We start from the raw sequence: 9,830 nt of genomic DNA on the forward strand, positions 1-9,830 counted from the left end.
AAGAGAAAAAGATGAGGAACAAGCACTGTGGAAGCAAAGCTTCATGATGAATCAACAATGATTCAAAGGTGTTTTGATGATAACAATGATGACAACAAAAGATGATGACAAAGGTGATGAACAAAAAGCTCAAAAGATCAAAGAACAACTCAAGTGAATCAAGAACAAGTCAAGAGTTCAAGAATCAAGAAGAATTCAAGACTCAAGAAGAAAGTCTACAATCAAGAATCAAGATTCAAGATACAAGATCTCAAGAATCAAGATCAAGATTCAAGACTCAAGATTCAAGAATGAAGAAAAGACTCAATCAAGATAAGTATTAAAAAGTTTTTTCAAAACTTTGAATAGCACATGAGTTTTTGACAAAACCTTTGCCAAAGAGTTTTTACTCTCTGGTAATCGATTACCATATTGTTGTAATCGATTACCAGTAGCAAAATGAGTTTGAAGAAGTTTTCAAACTGAATTTACAACGTTCCAAATATTTTCAAAAGGCTGTAATCGATTACAATGTTTTGGTAATCGATTACTAGTGTCCTTGAACGTTGAAATTCAAATTTAAAAGTGAAGAGTCACATTGTTTCACTCAAAAGCTTTGTGTAATCGATTACACATATTTGGTAATCAATTACCAGTGTTTGTTTCTGAAAAATCTAAAGATGTAACTCTTCAAAAAGGTTTTGACTTTTTCAAATGGCCTTCTTGACCAGACATGAAGAGTCTATAAAAGCAAGGCTTTGTTTTGTATTTTGAATCAATCTTTGTAACAACAATCTTGAACACATATTCATACAATCCTTTACAAGCCTTGAATCTCTTTGAACTTCTTCTTCTTCTTTGTACCAAAAGCTTTCTGAAGTTTTCTGGTTTTCCAAACCTTGAAAACCTTTGCTATTCATCTTTTCATTCTCTTCTCCCTTTGCCAAAAAGAATTCGCCAAGGACTAACCGCCTGAATTCTTTTTGTGTCTCTCTTCTCTCTTTTCCAAAAGAACAAGGGACTAACCACCTGAATTCTTTTGTGTCTCCCTTCTTCCTTGTCAAAAATTCAAAACGACACAGTCTGAGAATTCTTTTGATTCTTCCCATTCCCTAATACAAAAGCGTTCAAAGGTTTAACCGCCTGAGAATTCTTTTGTATCCCCATTCACAAAGTATCAAAGGTGTAACAGCCTGAGATCTTTGTCTTAACACATTGGAGGGTACATCCTTTGTGGTACAAGTAGAGGGTACATGTACTTGGGTTTGACTGAGAACAAGAGAGGGTACATCTCTTGTGGATCAGTTCTAGTGGAGGGTACATCCACTAGGGTTTCAAAGAGAACAAGGGAGGGTACATCCCTTGTGGATCTTTGCTTGTAAAAGGTTTTTTACAAGGTTGAAAGAAATCTCAAGGACTGCAGGTCGCTTGGGGACTGGAGGTAGGCACGGGTTGTTGCCGAACCAGTATAAAAACTCTTGTGTGTTTGTTTCCTTCTTCCCTACTCTTTTACTTTCCGCTGTGCATTTAATTTCCATTTTTACTTTCTGTTAAGTTTCTCTTCTACTCCTCATTCTCTTAACAATTTAGTAAAAGCCTTAAAAGAGTAATTTTTTAATTAGTAAAGGTTTAGAAATATTTAATTCAACCCCCCCTTTCTTAATTATTCTGAGGCCACTCAATCCAACAAGCACAACAACAATGGGAGAAGTACTCAACAGTAGAAAATAATCAAGAAAGTATTCTCCAAATCAATAACCTTCCTCATCAACAAATTGACAAGAAAAGAAGGCAAGGAGAGTATGAGGAAACCTTAAGTGCCATTCTTTCTTTAATCACTAACACCTTTCCTAAAATGATTTCGAATGTACTTCCAGACTACATGAAGTTCATGGAATTTCTAGCTAAAAGGCGAAACTGCAAGGAAGATGTGTTCTATGTGACTTTCTTGCCACCTTGAAGGCATTAAGCTATGCGTCAAGCTAATGATGTTAAAGAAGCGCTTCCTGGGAGGCAACCCAGTTTTAATTTCTGTTATCTTTGTTTGTCATGCATTATATCATATGGAACTTGCTTTACAATCTGTACAGTGGAGTATATCAACTTATCCTTGAATGTTAGATATAAGGGTTTCAATTTGTTAAGGAAGGGACTAAAAAATAACTTAGAAAACATTTTCTGAAAAATAGTCCTTTCGCTAAGCGCAAGCTTCGCGCTAAGCGCATCTTTAGTCATGCGCTAAGCCGAGAGTCTCAAGCGCTTAGCGGCCAACCTTTGCATCTGAGGCTGATTTGGTCCGCTAAGCAAGCCAAGGCTGAGCTAAGCCAACTTCAATTTAATTTGAATTCGGCTAAGCTGCAGCCTGATCGCTAAGCCCATCATACACTTCGGCTAAGCGTGAGGCATTGCCGCCAAGCTCAATTCTTTACGGCTAGAACTGGGGTTCATGAAGCTAAGCGCCAGTCATGGCGGCTAAGCTGAATTCCTTGCGCCACTGTGAGCGCTAAGCGAGTCCTTATCAGCTAAGCGCATGCTCCTCTGTACTTAAGATGCATAATTTTAGCTAAGCTGGCCAGAGCCCGGCTTAGCAAGAGTTAAAAGTTTTCTGATCTGCAGATCTCGCTAAGCGGTCCGGTCCATGCGCTAAGTCAAGACGCTTGTTAAAAAAAATTGATTTTGAATTTGAAACGTTAGCTAAGTGCATGGATCCGCTAAGCGAGCCTCATTGAGAAACCAAACGTCTCTCTGGCTCGCTTAGCGCAGCGGTTTGCTAAGCGAGAGTGTCAAAAACTACTTAAGTGAGTGTAACAGCAGTTACATTCACACTTGCCAAATTTTGGAAACTTTGTCTCTGCATTCTCGCTCTCTCCAAAAATTCGCACATTTTGCATCTGTGTGTTTTTTTGTGCATTATCAACTTCGAAGCAACAACCATTCACCATCCAAGTAAGTTCCTTGGTTCCTTTTCTCTTTTTGTTGTCTAAACTTTAGGATTGAAGACTTCACTTGTATTTTTAGATTTTTAGGGTTTTAATGTTTTTTTAGAATTAGTTTAAGATTAGGACTATATACACTTGTATATTGTATTGAGTATGATGCACACATTGCATGTCTGATATGCCTTTTAGAGGCTTGAAAAGTGCAAGAAAACGAACTACGTTTTCTGCATTTTCTGGAAAATGCGATGAACTTGCTAAGCGAGCATGCTGCGCTAAGCGAGTTCATTAGTACTCATTGTATATAGGTGTTCTCTGAAGGACTCACTAAGCGCGCTTACTGCGCTAAGCGAGTTCATCCTTTGAGGATGAACACTCATCCTCTTGCTGAACTACCTGTGGCTAAGCGAGGCTGAATCGCCAAGCCCAGGTAACTTAGACAATTTTTTGTTGATAGCCGCGCGATAAGCCGAGCTTCCCTGGGCCAAGTGTGATTTGTTACGGCATTCGCTGAGCTAAGCGAGCTTCACTCGCTAAGCTCCCAATACTTAGTGAAATTTTTGAGGAGTTGGTGCCGCTAAGCACAACCTTTAAGGAGCTTAGCGCATATCCTTGCGACTGATGTTCAGCTTAGTGGGCACTTTCCAGCTAAGCCAATTCTGCAGAAGCTGAATTTCTGCAACTTCCGCTAAGCGGCCCCACATATCACTAAGCGGTAGTATGTTTTTTGTGAAGGTCAGCTAAGCGGACCATGTCTCGCTAAGCCGCCTGTACCTTTTTCAATTGTTGAATTGGAATAACTTGTGTCTTGATTAAGTGTTTGGTTTATTTATTTGCATATGGCTTCTAGGAAACGTAAAAGTATTGGTTCAAGACCCACAACACAGTATGACACAAGGAGATTCTCTTCCTTAGATGATTGGACCAGATACACAGATAAATGTCCTGGGGAGAAACATTTTACTAGAGAGGAAAGTAGAGATATATCACTCTGAGCTTGATGAGTTTAAGGCTGAATTGGAGAGGCGTAATTTCCATAAACGCCTCACTAATTTAGTCGATGAGAGCATAGACCTAGCTTTGGTGAAAGAATTCTATGCAAATTTATACAGTTCTGAGGATCATCACCAAAGCAGTCCAGAGTCAGAGGTCATTTGGTGAAGATAGATGCTGACAGTCTCAACACATTCTTGGAGACACCTGTGGTATTAGCTGAGGGGGAGACCTTACCCACTTACTCCAGATACTGCAGGTTGCATATAGACTACAGAGAGATAGAGGCTGACTTATGCATACCTGGCCGAGGGTTCATCTTGAACTCTGAGGGCCATCCTGGGAAGATTCTTAGGAAGGATCTGACTACACTAGCTCAGGTGTGGAGTGTCCTCTCATACTCTAACTTGGCCCCCACATCAGACACTTCTGACTTGACAGTGGATAGAGCTAGGCTGATCTTTGGCCTAGTCTCTCGCATAGATATGAACATAGGAGCGCTGATCTCTGGCCAGATAACCTCTATAGCCCAGTCTAACACTTCTAGACTTTGGTTCCTTGCTCTAATCATCGCATTATGTAGAGCCAGAGGGGTTGTCTCTGATAGCCTCACTTTTGAGCGCCTGAGCCCAGTCATTAACTTGGCCTACATCATGAAGAACTGTTGGAACCCCGAGGATCTAACAGTTTTTATCCGAGGGGCTAGGAGGGCGAGGGCAAGGCTAGTTGAGCTTCCTTCTACTTCTGCAGCTTCTACTCCAGCATCCACTTCAGCAGCCCCTTCTGTCCCAGCTCAGACAGATTCTCAACGCTTTGAAGCCATGCTTCAGAGCATTCATCAGGAACAAATCATTCTATTACAGAGTTTACAGGTGGTGGCGCCTCTAGGATCTATTCCTTCAGTGGAGCAGTTCACTGAGATGGTAGCCTGGTGATGTGTCATTTTGTCTCCTATTTCTTAACCCTTTTTGTCACCATTTTAATTACTGATTAGCCTTAATTGTCAAACTAATTATGCAGTTCTATCATTTGGGCCTACATGACTAATTTTGTGTTTTTAATTTAATTTGAGGAGAATTATAAGCAATTGGGCTTGAATTCGGAATTGGGCTTGGACTTGAAGAGAGCAGACAATTTTATTTTATCAAATCTTATCTTATCTAGATTTTATTTCATCTAGATTTTATTTTATCCAGATTTTATTTCATCCAATCTTATCTTACCTTATCCAGATTTTATTTTATCCAGATTTTATTTCATCCAATCTTATCTTATCTTGTCCAGATTTTATTTTATTTTGTTTATGGGCTTGGACTTAAAATAGATTTGTAAGCTTTAGGGCTGAGGACTTATATAACAGCACCAGGGTTTTACTTTAGGGAGTTTTTTCGAAGAGGAGAATAATTCTAGGATTTTAGAATTCCAGTTTTTACTATTCATGCACATTGTTCACGTAGAATAAAATTCGTTTTCTGCAATTTCGTTTCTGCTTCAATCTACAATTTCGTTTTCTGCTGATTAATGAAAGGCTAAGTCTCCAGCGTTGTTTTCTCTTGAGGATCAAGCACAACTCTCTTTGAGGTTTTGTTATTACTATTGAATTCTGATAAGTTTTTCCTATTCACCAATTACTCTGTATTTGTTGCTATTAATCCATGCATGCTTAGAGCTTGATTAATTGTCTCTGCACTTAATTTACGTTCATGCTTAATGATCAGTTTCGTTCATGATTAATTGGTGTATGTGTTGCTTAATCACATAATGACAGCCTTATGCTAATTTTCGCTTAGTAATTTAATTTAGGGTTGGATTAAGTGGTTGAATTGATTAAGGATAAATTCTCATAACCTAGGATAAGAGACTTGCTTGTGAATCAATGGGAAACAACATGTTTTAATTCTTTTATTTCTTTAATTCGAATTTGCTTGCGGTTTAATTTACAAAAACAAACAACCCTCCCCCCAATTCGTTACTATTTTATTACTATCTGTTATGAACGTTTGGTTGACCATTGCTCATTGGGAGACGACCTAGGATCACTTCCTAGATACTGCATTTTTATTATTTATTTGATTCGGGTACGGTCTCGATCAAATTTGGGGCCGTTGCCGGAGAGCAGTGGGCCAAATGTTCATAATAGTGTTTAGTTTTTTTGAGTCAAGCTCTGTTGTTTAGTGTGTGAGTGAGTGTTGTTTTGTTTTGTGTAGTGTTCTATTTCGCATTTCAGTCGCGTCCCCTGTTTAGTGCTTACCTATTTCAGTTGCTCACAAAATTGCGACGGATTTTGTGTAATGCTGATTTTTTTTGTGTAATGAATGTTGTGAACAGTGTTTAGCGACTGATTTTGCAATTTAATTTGCGATTTTTGTTTTGATAGTTAGAGTTATTATTTTTGGCTGATTTTTTGTGTGGTAGTTTCTTTTGATCCATATTTTGTGTGAAAAATACCAGAAGAACTTGTTGTGGCTGAATTTATGAGATTCAAAAAATTTGGGAACTTGTTTTTAGCAAAACTTAAAACGGTCGTAACTTTTGCTCCGGTTATCAGAATGACTATTATTATATATGGATTTGGGGTAGAATAAAATTTCCCATGCCGTGGAAACTTCACAGGGATCCGTTTCCGTTTTAAACATGAAAAATCAGCTGTTTACTAAGTTTTTTATTTTTCTAGTATTATTGTCCTATTTTTCTAAAATTTGCTTAGGTATTTTTCATAGTTAGAATTTCAATTTTTGTTTGAAATTTTTTGTGCTATCTTTTCATGATTTTAGGGTGTTGCTCACAAAATTTCAACTCATTTGGATATCGTTTGAGTACAACTGTAGTTTTACCCCCTTGTTAGGTGCTTGTTGAGAGATACATGATTTGCTGCATATAATGCATGACTAGGGGTAATCTAGGTGATTTACAACCCTTTGATCCTGAAATAGATAGAACCTTTCGTAGATTAGTTAGGCATAGTGTGCATCCTGATCATTCTGTGCATTTTGAGCATTGTGAGCATTTTGAGCATTCTGAGTATTCTATTGCTGGTGATTCTGAATATTCTGATTTTGAGCATTCAACTACTAATTTTCATACTGAGAACATGGCTCAACCTCCACCTTGTGAGAGGACTCTTAGGGAGATGGCTGCACCTGATTTCACTTATGAAAGCTTGTGCATTCAATATCCTGATGAGGGTGTTCCATATGTTCTTAAGACTGGACTAATACATTTGCTGCCCAAGTTTCATGGTCTTGCAGGTGAAGATCCTCATAAGCATCTTAAGGAGTTCCATATTGTTTGTTCAACCATGAAGCCCCCTGATGTCCAAGAAGATCATATCTTTCTAAAGGATTTTCCTCATTCTCTAGAGGGAGTAGCAAAAGATTGGCTATACTACCTTGCTCCCAGGTCCATTTTTAGTTGGGATGACCTTAAGAGGGTGTTCTTGGAGAAATTCTTCCTTGCATCTAGGACCACTGCCATCAGAAAAGACATTTCAGACATCAGGCAACTTAGTGGAGAGAGCTTGTATGAGTACTGGGAAAGATTCAAGAAATTGTGTGCAAGCTGTCCTCACCACCAGATTTCTGAGCAACTCTTTCTTCAATATTTCTATGAGGGACTTAGCTACATGGAGAGGAGTATGATTGATGCTGCCAGTGGTGGAGCTCTTGGTGATATGACCCCTACTGAGGCTAGGAATTTGATTGAGAAGATGGCTTCCAACTCCCAACAATTCAGTGCAAGAAATGATGTTATTGTCCGCCACGGATTCATCTTCATCTACTGAAAATAAAAAGCTTGAGGGAAAACTTGATGCCTTGGTCAACATAGTAACTCAGCTTGCCATGAATAAGAAATTTGCATCTGCACCTGTTGCAAGAGTCTGTGGTCTATGTTCTTCAACAAATCACCAAACAGATCTCTGTCCTTCTTTGCATCAATCTGGAGTCAATGAGCAACCTGAAGCTTATGCTGCAAACATTTATAATAGACCCCCTTAGCAGAAAAACCAACAACAACAAAATAATTATGACCTTTCAAGCAACTGATATAATCCAGGTTGGAGGAATCATCCAAATCTGAGATGGACAAGTCCTCCACAACAACAACAGCATGTCCCTCCTTTCCATAATGCTGCTGGTCCAAGCAAGCCATATGTTCCTCCTCCAATACAGCAGTAGTCACAACAAAGACAACAAGCAACTGAGGCTCCTCCTCAACCTTCCTTAGAAGAGTTAGTAAGGAAAATGACCATCCAGAATATGCAATTTGAGCAAGAGACAAGAGCCTCCATTCAAAGTCTGACAAATCAGATAGGTCAGATGGCTACTCAGTTGAACCAAGCTCAGTCCTAAAATTATGACAAATTGCCTTCACAAACTGTGCAGAATCCAAAAAATGTGAGTGCCATCACCTTGAGGTCTGGCAACCAAATTCAAGTGCCTCCACTAGTAGTAGCACCTGCACCTGAACCTGTCAAGCTTCATTCTACACTTGAAAAAGAGGATGAGATAGTTGCACAAAAGAGAAAGCTTCCTAACAAATTTTTTTATGCAAGTGGACCTTCTTCTAGTAATTCTGAATTACCGTAGCCTCTTATCCCTCTTCCATTCCCACCTAGAGCAATTCCAAACAAAAAAAATGGAAGAAACGGAAAAGGAGATCTTGGAGACCTTCAGGAAAGTAGAGGTGAACATACTTCTGCTAGATGCCATCAAGCATATTCCAAGATATGCCAAGTTTCTAAAGGAGCTGTGCACCCACAAAAGGAAGCTCAAAGGAAATGAAAGGATTAGCATGGGCAGAAATGTGTCAGCATTGATAGGTAAATCTGTTCCTCACTTTCCTGAGAAATGTAAGGACCTAGGTACTTTTTGTATACCTTGCATTATTGGGAACAGTAAATTTGAGAATGCCATGCTAGATCTAGGAGCATCAGTTAGTGTCATGCCTTTGTCCATTTTCAATTCTTTATCTCTTGGACCTTTGCAATCTACAGATATGGTGATTCATTTGGCAAATAGAAGTGTAGCTTACCCCGCAGGTTTCATAGAGGATGTGTTGGTTCGGGTTGGTGAACTTATTTTTCTTGTTGATTTTTATGTTCTTAATATGGAAGAGGGATTTTCCCATGGTTCAATTCCAATTATTTTAGGCAGGCCATTTATGAAAATAGCCCGAACCATGATAGATGTTTATGCTGACACATTGTCTATGGAATTTAGTGATATTGTTGTTCATTTTAACATTCTTGATGCCATGAAACATCCATCTGAGGATCATTCTATTTTTCGTGTTGAGATAATTGATCAGATCGTTGATGATTATATGTTTGATTTTGATTCTATTCTTCATGGTAAGAAACATCCATTTTTATCTGATCTGCATACTTGTCACTCTTTATGCATTGAATCTGAATCTGAGTTTGAATTTGATCATGTATCTGATTTTTATGCTGAGAGTGAATTTGAATTTGAGTCTGGTTCTAATTTTCTGGGTGTTGTACCTCTTGATGTTGATTTTTTAGAGTCAAAATGCACTCACCATGTTGCAGGAAGTACATATACTTTTGACTTGCTTTATGAAGTACAGGCTGAGGAACCTTCTTCTTCTCCTACCCTGGTTCCTCCCACTGTTCAGCCACCACCCACATCAGAGTTGAAGCCCTTACCAGCAAGTCTCAAATGTGCTTACTTGGAGGACAAGGAAAAATTTCCAGTGATCATCTTTGCCTCCCTTGCTGCTGAGCAAGAGAAGTTGTTACTAGTTCTCAAGAAGCACAAGAAAGCCATTGGATGGACTTTAGCAGACATTCCTGGTATTAGCCCATCTATCTGCATGCATAGGATACTTTTAGAGGATGGAGCTAAGCCAGTGAGGCAGCCACATCGGTGACTCAACCCCGTCATTCTAGATGTGGTAAAAAAG

General features: G+C 38.9%; 1 non-coding gene across 1 annotated transcript; it reads right to left on the reverse strand.

The window, feature by feature from the left end:
• Positions 1 to 7,377: 7,377 nt before the first annotated feature.
• On the reverse strand, positions 7,378 to 7,484 carry LOC114388783. Its single transcript, XR_003661578.1, has one exon. It is a non-coding gene; the product is annotated as a small nucleolar RNA R71 (small nucleolar RNA).
• Positions 7,485 to 9,830: the final 2,346 nt, after the last annotated feature.

Source organism: Glycine soja, chromosome 15 (assembly GCF_004193775.1).
Source record: "Glycine soja cultivar W05 chromosome 15, ASM419377v2, whole genome shotgun sequence".
NCBI lineage: Eukaryota > Viridiplantae > Streptophyta > Magnoliopsida > Fabales > Fabaceae > Glycine > Glycine soja.